Genomic DNA, 12,885 nt, shown 5'->3' with positions numbered 1-12,885 from the left:
GTAATAATCTCTGTTCGTTTTCAGTTTTAATGCTTCTCGTTACTTTCAATTGAAAAAACTTTTTCATGTTTATATTTTCATTGTTTTTTTTTATAGTAATGCTAGAAAGTCCTGCGCCCTTTTCATTGAATTTCTCTTCCCCCATGAAATATTCCTCCAAGGAAAGATCCTCCCATATAGCCCCCTCCCCTGAACCCCACACCCAAACCAAAAAAAATCCCCCTGATAACGTCGGTACACTTCCCAGTAACCATTACTGTATGTAAACATTGGCCAAAGTTTGTAACTTGCAGCCCCTCCCCCAGGGACTGTGGGGGATAAGTCATCCCCAAAGACATAGTTATTACGATTTTAGACTATGCGGAACAAAATGGCTATCTCAAAATTTTGATCCGTTGACTTTGGTAAAAAAATGAGCGTGGGAGGGGGCCTAGGTGCCCTCCAATTTTTTTGGTCACTTAAAAAGGGCACTAGAACTTTTCATTTCCGTTAGAATGAGCCCTCTTGCAACACTCTAGGACCAATTGGTCGATACGATGACCCCTGGAAAAACAAAAACAAAAACAAAAAAACAAATTAACACGCACCCGTGATTTGTCTTCTGGCAAAAAATACGAAATTCCACATTTTTGTAGATTGGACCTTGAAATTTTTTCTGTAGGGTTCTCTGATACGCTGAATCCGATGGTGCGATTTTCCTTAAGATCCTATGACTTTTAGGGGGTGTTACCCCCTGTTTTCTAAAATAATGCAAATTTTCTCAGGCTCGTAACTTCTGATGACAAAGACTAAATTTGATGAAACTTATATATTTAAAATCAGAATAAAAATCCGATTCTTTTGATATATCTTTTAGCATCGAAATTCCGTTTTTAGAGTTTCGTTTACTATTGAGCCGTTCGTTACCACGAACTGTTTGATTACGATTACAGAACCATTGCTGGGGTCGGCAACCACATGAGTGATCCATATCTAAGAGCTCTCCGCAACCCACCACTTGGGGACAATGTAGTACCAAAAACAGGGATTTCGAAGAAGCTGACTTAATTTGTATTTTATTTTCTTACAGCGGCAGCAAGGGCGTTTATTGGAGGGGGTAAGGGGAAGGAACTTCCCTGCTTAAATATTCTGCCCTTCCCTCTAGATTTTAACAATATATATTTTTGGGTGTTTCCGTAGAAAAATAGATTTTTTGGTATTTTCCTGGAAAAAATTAAATTTCAATACGATTTATCCCACTCTTTTTCATTTTGGGGAATCTATTTTTTCCCCAAGTATGTTTCTCAAAGTATTGGGCATGCGCTTGCACGCGAAAAAGAAGGCAAGCAAAAAACTATTCAATGATTAGATTTGATTGTAGATTTTTGCGACAAAAGCATGAGAAAGAAAATTAAATTGGCGAGGTATAATATTAACAAAGTGCATCTAACAATACAAATAATTAGCCCGCATTAATATATACCCATTTCGATTTGTTTTATCGCCAAAAAAAGCGAGACGTACCTGCCTATTCACCGGTTTGTAATAGACATTAGAGCCCTTTCTTCCCCGGAATATCCAGATTTTAAGATAATTCTTCCAGCCAGCATGCTGGACGTAATTAGCGGGCTATGGCCAGGAGAAAAAATAAGAAAAAACGGACAAATACTTTGTCAGTATGCTACAAGGGGTTCTCCGCATTGAAAAAGGAAAAAAATAAACCATAATAATTCAGAAAAAGAATATAAAATCAAAAGAGAATAAAAAGAAAAATAGGACCAATACATATTTAACCCAATAAACATTGGACCCCTCCCCCGACATTTTTGTGCGAGTTCTAAAAAAGTAACAAATATCTACATATACTAATTCTTCGATTCGCTTTTCAAACATTTTTTATACCCTCCTCCCCCTCTGAACAAAAATAAACTCTCCCTTGAACGAAAATCCACGGCCTTGTTTACTAAGCACAAATCCGTTGTTTTTTCAAGTTTTCTTTCTTTGGTTTTGTCATGGTAAGCCAGTTTGGCAATATATTTCCTATAAGGGATTTTAAATCATTAAAGCCATAATTGCTGACACATGTGTGGGCCCGGCCAAATAGATTTTATGCCGTTTATATGGTATAATTTCTCACAAGGCACCTTAAGATGGCCAAACATTCATCATCCAAGGTGTGCATATATTAATCTATTTGAAATTCAATTAATTGAAGATTTCCACTGACACATCCGAGTTTATATTCAATCAGTATAGTGAAACCCGTGGTAACTATGAATAGCTACAGCAGAAGTACTGATGAAGCTTGTAAATTATACATGGGTCGTTTTTAATATTCATCCAAGACCAGATTGGGAAGTCAAGAGATGTGAACCTGATGAATGATAAACATTTATCAAAAACGTTGATTAAAACCATTATTTCTTCTGGCTGGGATGTTTATCTGATAAGTCCAAGTGTCCCTCCAGGCGAGAAGATCTGGGTTTGATCTGGAGTATGACCAAATACTATATTACCCACGTTCCAGAAACGAGCAGAAGTACATGTTTGAATTTTTCAGCATTGGAGGGAGGAGAGACTTCAACAGGTCAGGTGTGTAATTTGTTACGACAGTCCTGACTTAGTACGGCAAGTACGTAACGTGTTAGTCCAGGCGAGGAGATACTATGACCAAAAAGCTATATTTACCCGCGTTCCAGGAACTCGTACAAAACGATCACAATAACGTATAACAGTTTGTCTGGCGTTGGAGGGGGTATCAGACAGAGGGGAGAAACTTCCAAAGGTCAGGTACATAACTTGGTACATCGGCCCTGACTTGGTATGCCAAGTACGTAACGTATTACTCCAGGCAAGAAGATAGTATGGCCAAAAACTATATTTACCCGCGTTCCACTCGTGCAGAACTATATATGCCAGTTTTTCTGGCTTTAGAGGGGGGGGGGTAGACTTACATATATCATTCACGTAACCACGATTATTTTGGCAGTGGAGGGATCCGTTGAAATGTTTGTGGCAGGGGTGCACCCAGAGAAGAGGCCTTGGGGCCAACACCCCCCGACATCGTATATTTCCTTGACTTACTGGACATTTCTTATTCAAATTGTCAAAAATTGTATTTTAATTCTGATGCTATGTTTTGTTACTTACAAAATGCACGTAGATAGGCCAATAGAAACTTGCTTTCAAATTAGCCCAGAAGCATCTCTCCACGATGTTTTAGCACCCCACTAGTTATGACTCGAAAAAAAAGAGAGACGACAATGCATCCAATGTGAAAAGTGATTTTCCCTGTTGTTGAAGATGGGGGACTGTAAATCTCCTAGATGGGGTTTTAGGCTATGGTGATTCCAATAATGCAATTTTTATTCCGATCTGACAACATGTTTTGGGGTTTCAGATAAGGCCATATCCAGGGGGTGTTACCAGGCTAGAACACCCCCTCCCCCCACAAAAAAATTCGGCTCTGACCCGTAAAAAAGTAAGTAAAACGCATATAAACAGATTTTCCACATACTTTGTAAAGTTTTCATTTGTATTCCCCTCCCCCGAACAAAAATCCTGGACAGGCCCATGGTTTTAGACTATTTTTCAAAATAGTATAAAACGCAAGAAACTTTTATCATAAATATTAATCGAAATACTAGATACCGTTTCTGAATCCACTTTAAATGGCGAATCTTGACAGTTTTTCAAATGGCGAATCTGACAGTTTTTTTTTAATGCGTTTTTAAATTTTCGGTTACTGTGGTCTACAGTTCATTCTTTGCAAGGTCGACCCTTAAGGGGCGGCCCCCCTCCGAAAAAAATCATGGGTACGTGCCTGGGCTATGGTGATTCAGAAGGTGGTACATGTTTTTTTGTAAACTTTGGCGGACATCCCATCGCCAAGTTCAATCGAAGGGCCAGTCCATTTTCTCTTATACAAAAAACAATAACTTTTGTGGAAGGAGGAATTTCCTGAACACAGCGATTAAACTAAAACATTAAAAGAACAATTCAGATATATAATTAGGCCTAATGGTCGTGTTCAGCGAAATATAAACCAAAAACAAAAATAAACAAACAAAATCTACCTCCCTCAGATAACTCTCCAAAAAAATAAAGACAAACTAAAACAAAAAAAATAGCAGAGCCTTAGCCGCCCCCTCCCTTGAACAATAGAATTCCAGCCACGACTGAAAAAGATTTTTTTATGCTATACCGTTTTATCCATTGAAGAATTGCGCTAGAGACACATTTTTCCTCCATAAGGAGAATCGCGTTTTTTTTCATTGGGTTATCTGGCACATTTTCTAGATCCAAGCAGCCAGACTTCACGCATTTTCACATTCCCCCATATTTTTCAAGGGGAAAGGGGCCTCCATACCCATAACCGAAATAAAGTTTTTCCCATAGTTCCCAAGAGGTTGAGCCCTCCAAACCCATATTAGAAATGCAAGTTTTCCATACATTTTTCTAGGGTAGCGGGCCCTTCAGATCCATATTAGAAATAATTTTATTTAACGATTCTACTGGTCCATACTTTTCGGACGAGAGGAGCTACAATTAAAAAAAAAAATAGTAATTCTTTCTATACAGTAGCCAAAAAGGTCGTATTTCAAAGCCCATAATTGTTCACAGTCAAGGAGTTTAAACCCCCCTCTAAATCGGGTACAGTTCAGATCGTTACATCAGCAAGGCTGTATCCAGACCCCCCCCCCCCCCCGAATAAAAGATCCTGAATATCCCCTAGTATATCAATAAATCACGTTTAGAAGGATTCTTTAGACAAAAAGCTTCATAAAGTAGTTCCTGAACACAGGCCACTTTTTAATCAGACCATGACTATAACTGAACTATAAGTTCTTTGATTTTTGTCTCAACCATCTAAAACCTACATAAAATTTCCTTTTAACAATTTCCTAGCTAATTAACTTTGGCTAAATTAATTTCAGAAAGAAAAAAAAGTCTCATAAATGGGATCCTAGCTTTGCGCCAAATCCCCGATATGGAACATTTTCCTAAAGAAGAAAAATATTTAGGAAAAACACCTTCTAATTTAAAAAATATGATTCAAAGTAAATTGATATTTTAAATAACTAGAAGATGTTTATTTGTAAACTGCAAAACATATGGTACAAAAAAATTTCTTTAAAAAGTTAGATCAACGGTACCATATTGAAAGACCTAATTTCCACAATGAAAATTTTTCAAGCCAGTCCATATTTTTGTTGTTGGCAATAACATCAACCCATTTACTTCGAATCGTGCATTCATTTCATTTATTCAATGGGGGCTACCGGCAATGGGTTTCCATGGACAAAACCTTGAGAAATTCCGGTATCAAGTATTTTTCCCCATTTTCACGGCTTTTGGCCTAAAAATGGGCCTTTTCTCTGTTTTCCTGGGACATGACCATTTTCATGGCCTTAATGTAGCCGTTTTCGGTTCTTTGGGAGCCACAGCACATCTAATTCATAAAACACATCTAATACACAGAATTACAGAATACTCATTCTGAATTTATATAACTGAAGACCTTTTGATACAGCCAGGGCCGCCGAGGACGAAGAATGAGCCCAGGGGTGAAATTATTCCCCTCTCCCCTATATTCTTTCTTGTTATTCAGTAACACGAAACCAAGGCAAAATAATGGGATAGGTCTATAAGGATGTATCCAGAGGAGGGGGCACTGGGTTTGAACTCCCGCCGAAATTTTTGCCTGGCTCGCAAAAAATAATAAAATGTACATAAACACATTTTAATGCATTTTATGTAGTCTTTTTGGTACACCACTCCCCTCCCCTCCCCCGAACACAAATCTTGGATACACCCTTGGATACCAACTAGGAGTTTTTGGGGTTGGGGAAACAATGAAATAATCAGAGGGAATAAAAAAAAAATATTCAATAACTTAAATAAGAAGTTGCCAAAAATCAAGGAAATTTATGATTTCGTGGAGGCAGTGGCGGGTCCAAAGAAAGCCCCCCGGGTAAACCCTGGCAATAGGTTACATCAGAAGCTTTGAATAATGGATGCGAGGAATTGCACTGGCCCTCTCCTGCAATTTCGTTTCCGGGCTGTGCACAATAACATGTTTTTTAAATATTTTGGAAGCAGCCCCCCCCCCTTATTTTTCAACTTTCTGTTCAGCGGTGAAAACTGATTTTAACTTGTAACGTCTATTTCCACATAAAACAGAGTTTTATACTAAGCCCCAGGAACTTTGGCATCCTCCCTCTCAATAACTCGAACGAAAAAAAAGATAAATGAAAAATTAGAGAAAAGCTGGAGATTTGTGGGGGGCAAAGGGGCATCTTCCTCTGCGTTAGTGCTAGCTAAGAGGCTTGCCACTTAAAAACTATGAGAGTGTCACCAAACACATAAAAAGAAGTAAAACCACAAGTGGTAAGACCTAGCGATTTATTCAATATGTTTTGCTTTTTAGCGTCGTCTGTCAAAATTATCCTCTTCGCAAAAATAAGTGGCCTTAATCTTACAATAGCAATACAAAGATTCACTAACGTCCATAATTACCTCCTCTCATAAGACACGTGCGTCATTTTTTGGGGTGGGCGGAGCAATAATAAAAAAATAATTTTATTTAATAATTTCCCTAGTTCCTAGAGATTCGAGAAAATTTAGGATTTTCGTAGGGGGCAGTGGTTCCGAGGCCTCCCCCAATCTAAGTCCCCGCCTCCCCCTTTCCATACAAAAAGAAGTCTACCGCGAGCCATACGATCTTTTCATTACTACTGGCATTCTAAGGTGTCAAAATTGGACAGAGTTCAAAAATATTTGAATTTTTTTTACCTAACTAAAACCAAGATAGGTGGTTATGTCCTTTAATATGAGACTCTCTTGTTGAAACCATTGAACAAAAAAAAAACTGTTCGTGCGAAAAATTCAAAAGCCATAGTCCTGAAAATAAATCCTGTGTATTTAGAATGAAATATTTCTGTTTATCGTAATACTTCCTTATAAATGTCGGCATTCTAAGGACGCCAAACTCGGATGGAATTCGAAACTAAAGGAAATAAACAATAGGATTTAAAAGCCAACCTTGGAGAAAGACAAAACTCAGTAACCCATTGTTTACTGTTTATAAATCAGGAGAAAATATCGTTGAAAATTTAAAACTCATAATCGTGTGGCTTCAACCAGGCAAGTACACGGCATAGGGGGAGGGGTGTATTCATCCCCTTTTACGATTTTCGGGATTTCCAATGAACTGATTTTGAACTTGTACTTGTCCCCCTTCAAAAAAAAAAATCACGCCTGTGATCACACTGTCTACCTAGGATTTCTAGGTTTTTTCTTAAATTTTAAGCATATTTAGACTCATTTTGAACATGTCAATTTCATTAAAATATTTAATAGCACCCTCTATAGCCACGTATTTTGAAAAATACATTTTGCCCAAATTTTCGTGAATTGAAGTGATATTGTCTAATATATATTTTGACAATGTATTCCTATCTGGACGATTAGGTAATATAATGTAGATCATGTAGACCTAGTTTTAACATTAATAATACAGGGATGATTTTTTTTATGGTCAATATTTATAGAAAAAAAAAACGCTTTAGAGCAGGGTTTTCCAACTGATTTTCTTGAAGGGAATACAGTATTTCAGCAAAAAAAAAAAAAAATGTGGCCAATTCTAACAAAAATTGCACAATAAGACTCAAAGGGGTACAGACCTGGTGAACGTTTGGAACACCTGCTTTAAAGGCCAAATATCTGCAGGATATGTGAAGCTTTTTTTACATTTGGGTGCATCTAAATTTAATTGGGTATTTAAATTTAGATAAACATTCGACAAAAATGGATTTCGATTATCAAACGAATAATCTCCCCCAAAATAAGTGTGATCGCAACTCTAAACGTGGAGGGCGTTATGTACCCCCTTAGTTGTATAGCCTGGCCCATGGGTCCCCAACTGAGTGCCAATCTACTCAGTCAATGAGGGTGAATATATCGCTATTCATATTATTGAATTATGAAAAAAGCAAATATACTACTCGATGCCGTTTTTTATACTCTTTACAAATATAATAATCTGTTCTCTCGCAAATTCAAATTTAATCCCTTTTTGAATCCTTGACAATGACCGAAACATTTCTAGTTTTTGGGTATAAAAAAGGCTTAAACCAATCCTAAAAAGAGCTTATGCCAGATTTGCCTCCTACCCTGACTATCTTTATTGGTTTTTTCTATGATTAGCCTTAGCTTTATGCCCGTAACTACTTGATTTTATTATTATTATTTTATTTTGTTGTATCCAAAAATGAATGTTTGTGAATTTTACAACTTTAACAAAATGGATTTATAATGAAATAGTAAGTATGAAACGAATATTATAACCCATTTTTATATCCAGAAAATAAAAAATGAAATTATTATTTTCAAGGGTCCCAAAAGGGCTTAAAATTGAATTTGCGAGGAAAGCGATTATTATATTCAGAAAGAGCATACAAAATGGCATCCAATGGTATGTCCACATTATTTGTAGGTCAATAATATGGACAACGAAATATTTACCAAAAATCTTCTTTCGGCTTCATACAAAGACTGCATTGGTTTATTTGCTTTTAAACTTATTTGCTCCTTCTAACTACTGTTACAATATATGCAAATATAAACGAAACTGTGATCATAAACATGAAAATAGTATTTGAATAAAAGTACCACTCGATGCCTTTTTATGTTCTTTACGAATATAATAATCGCTTCTACCCAAAATTCCAATTCAAGCACTTTTTGGCCTAACCTTATTATAAATAATTTTGGCACTGAGGAAATGTAGCATTATTTTGTCGAGAAACGACCGATAACTCATACATTAATCGAAAATTCGTCATTTTTAAGAGCTCAAAAAGTACTTAAAATCGAATTCGCGGAAGAAGCGATTATTATATTCGTAAAGAAGATAAGAAATGGCATGGAGTGGTATTTTCACTCTATTGGTAAGTCAATTATATGAAATGCGTAAAATTTACTTTAACTCCATGTCATTCATGACAAAGTTATGGTAACGACAGAGCAATATTCTCCCAACTCAGCGCGTCAGGGTTGCCACCTGTAGCACGAAAGTGCTATTTTAGTACAATTACAGTGATTTTTTACTATAGCACCGAAAATCGCTGTGTAGCACACGAATTTGGGCTATTGTAGCACTTTACAAACTGACCGTGGAGGCGACCCTGCTTATGTTGTTTTCTCAGTTGTAGATATTAGATTATATTTAGTATCAGGGCTGTGGTGTCGGAGTTTTGAGTTGAAGTCGGCATACTGAAAATGTTTGAATTCGGGGTTAGAATCGGTTATAATAACCAAATCTAACCCGCTGCCTGCGGGGCTCATGGACTAATACGCTTCGCTCTATAGGTAATGATACCTGTAAGCAAGCCCACTTTACACATTTTTAGTTTGCCTCATGGAGGAGGAGGGTCAACCTGAAGAAATTATTATTTTCAAAGCTCCTAAAACGCCTTAAAATTGAATTGGGGAGTAAAGCGATTATTATATTCAGAAAGAGCATACAAAATGGCATCTAGTGATATGTCCACTTTATTTATAGGTTAGGTAACCTAACCTAAATATGAACTGCTCGACATTTAAAAAATAGCGACGAAGACCACACTGCCTTTCCATAACAAACAAATACAAAGTAGAAACAATAGGGAAAATCTTTTCAAGATGGTGGAAATCAGTTTTGGAAATGTTTTGGCCCTATGTCCAAGAGCCGTCTTCAGCACAAAACGAGAACAAGAGAGAAAATATGTACATATAAATAAATTTACATTAAATTTTGAGAATTAAAACAAAATAATGTTTTTTTAACACTTTTTTAAAAACAGCCCTAGCATCCTTACTTCAACGAAGTTCAACCAGGACTGAAAAAAAGAATTAAGTGAGAATATAAGTTCATTCAAACTAAAGAGAACAAAGGGATCAAATGCAATTTCTCAGAGCCAATCTTGCATTCTTAGCAGCCTGTCTCAAAGGCCTTTTCGTAGGTGGTTCAATACTATTATAGATCGGTTTAGTACAGGTAAGTCTTTGAACAGGGACTTAGGGGAATACACACTAAATTCTTTATACTCAAATTTAATTAAAAATGATCTAACAAAATATTTTACTAAATCGATTTATAATAGTATTGAACCACCTACGAAAAGGCCTTTGAGACAGGCTGCTAAGAGTGCAAGATTGGCTCTGAGAAATTGCATTTGATCCCTTTGTTCTCTTTAGTTTGAATGAACTTATATTCTCACTTAATTCTTTTTTTTTCAGTCCTGGTTGAACTTCGTTGAAGTAAGGATGCTAGGGCTGTTTTTAAAAACATTATTTAGTTTTAATTGTCACAATTTAATGTAAGTTATATATATATATATATATATATATATATATATATATATATATATATATATATATATATACATATTTTCCCTATTGTTTCTACTTTATATTTGTTTGCTCAACATTTACCCCTTCATTTACAGCTGTACCTCTCAATTATATCATCCTCACCTAATTCTTGCATTTTCGTGGAGCACCAAGAAAAGCTTGGAATCAACTAGGCCAATTTTTTCCCTCGTCAAGTAAATTTTATTGAAAAAGCCTAGCCTACTCAATACCAAATTAGCGGTATCTATAAATACCTTTTTGCAATTGTATATCCTAAAACAACAGTTTTATTATTCCATCGATTTTAGTTTACAATCCAGAATAAAATCTACTGAATTTACACAGTCTATATGTTCACTGTACTGTGGTCTAGAAACAACTAAATAATTTTTCTTTAAAATCCCCGGAGCGCGCGAAGCCGCGCAAACACCTTAACCAATAATAGCTTTGTTTCTGTAAATGATATTGAAGGTGGTAATAACAATAATTTAATAATTCTTTTTATTTTCAATTGTAGTGTTTTGATTATTGTTACAATATGATTGATGTTGCAGTTATTATAACATTAGACTTTTAAAAAAGTAATAACAGTTGGGATTAATAAATGCGATTAGTTATGGACTATGAAGGGATTTTGACAGAAGCGAGGGCTTACCCAGGTATAGAATAGAATATGATTTATTGGCTAAAATAGCACACAAGCTAGCATAAGCACGTCAGAACAATTATAATTACAATGATAAAATAAATGTTAAGGGATAAACATAGTTATAAAGTTAAATCAATTATTAAAATGCGAAACAAAATAGGGAACGAAAGAGTTTTTGTACCTCATTGTCAACATTTGGGGACACAAGTCAAGTTGAGTATTTGGAGCTCTACGAGCATTAAGTCTTGTATTGGGAAGGATTGGGGGGTTTTCTTTGAAGGGGGGAAGAAGACGTCGATGATAGTCAGAACTAAGGCACTTGTGCCCAAAGTTATGTTTGGAGGAGACAAAAACCAATTTACCTCTATGGAATCGGTTATGATTTACTTATTTTGAGTGAGAAAACTACAATGTAGGTACATTTTAATTAAATAATTAATATATAAAGGTGATTAGGGATTATCTTAGGTATTTAATATAATGCGTTCTGTGCGGCCTGCTTAAGTGTTTTATTATCATCATGTTTCTGGATATTTCATTAGGACTAACCTAACTTCACTTTTTGGGTGTGTTCTACTTAACAGATAAATACCAAATTTTGATATGTTTGCAAATACTCTTACACTTTTTGAATAATTCACCGATATATATTTTATCGGAACTTTGTCGCTCCTCCATATAAGATTCTTATGTATGTGTCTGGTGTGCAGTTAAGTTGGGAATAGTTTAGTTTTTTTTTAACATTGTTTACAGCGGTAAGAAAATGAGCTGAATGTCGAATATTTTGATTGAGTTAGCACGACTGGGAAAGTAACCGGTTGGTCTCTCTCTCCCCACAAATACCGAATATCTGGCCACTCTTTATTCAAAGAATTAAAAAAAAATTAAGTAAATTAAAAAATGGGTATCAGTAGCATTTTTTTTTGTTGAGTATCGTACCTGTAAAAGGGTATATACTGTCGCTGTTAAGTTTTAAAACCCTTCTGGTATGATAAATAATCGTTTTTATTTTTTTGTGGATTTATTTGCCCCTTTCTCTGGGTCATAGCGTAGCATCTGGAGGGGATATTGTTAGTGTTAATTTTTTCTTTTAATAAATGATACTGAAATTGAAATACGAAATATAACTCCCATAGTTATTGGAGGGGGGAGTGGGAAGGAATCTATTTTCCTTGTTGTATGGAAATTAAGAGTCAAAAGGGGAGCAAGCACCTCAGAAGCAGTAGGTGGGAGGATTTGTAAAAGAGAATCATTGAAGTATAAATAAAAGTTCAATGGGGAAAATCCTTTCATAAGACTTTGAACTGTAACAAAATAATATCTGGATATTTTGGTCACGTGCACAGTGGCCATCATCAGCAGATAAACTTGAATAATACAAATATAACATCGACATTTAAATGAAACAAAAATTAATTACATATTACTTTACGCTGTTATTTAATATTATGGTATTAGATATTATTATTATTTTTATAATAATTCAAAACACGATATGTTGCACACCATACATTATTCAGGAGATCAGATAACCAAGCATTATGTTCCGTATTTTTTCAAGGATTATGTGTTATCAGCTGTTTGTACAAAAAGGAAATCTTAAGGGCGTTCAAGATACGGCCCAAATTATTCTGATATTAAATACTTTTGCAAGAAATACTTTTACTGAAAATACTTATATTCTGATATTAAAAATACTTTAGCACGCAAGGAAAGAAGATGAGATACATTTTTGAAAAAAAAAACGTCAGAGTGTCTTGAGAATCAGACAAAGTATCAAGGGCCTACATTTTTCGCCCCTCTGACCCATCTGAAGTTTATTTCCTCGTATACCTTAAAACCGTGATTTTCTAAACTAATCG

The 12,885-nt window shown here is 35.5% G+C and overlaps 1 protein-coding gene across 1 annotated transcript in view; it reads right to left on the bottom strand.

The window, feature by feature from the left end:
* The window catches only part of LOC136028882 (irregular chiasm C-roughest protein-like), a 206,513-nt gene extending 195,758 nt beyond the window's left edge, over positions 1–10,755 (bottom strand). The window contains exon 1 of the mRNA XM_065706834.1: positions 10,629–10,755. The gene's annotated coding sequence lies outside the window, so the exon portion shown is untranslated. The remainder of the gene's footprint in view (positions 1–10,628) is intronic.
* Positions 10,756–12,885: the final 2,130 nt, after the last annotated feature.

This window comes from Artemia franciscana, chromosome 7 (genome assembly GCF_032884065.1).
Source record: "Artemia franciscana chromosome 7, ASM3288406v1, whole genome shotgun sequence".
In the NCBI taxonomy this organism is placed as follows: Eukaryota; Metazoa; Arthropoda; class Branchiopoda; order Anostraca; family Artemiidae; genus Artemia; species Artemia franciscana.
Note: the sequence above shows the minus strand (reverse complement) of the source record. Positions and strands in the feature narration are given on the sequence as shown.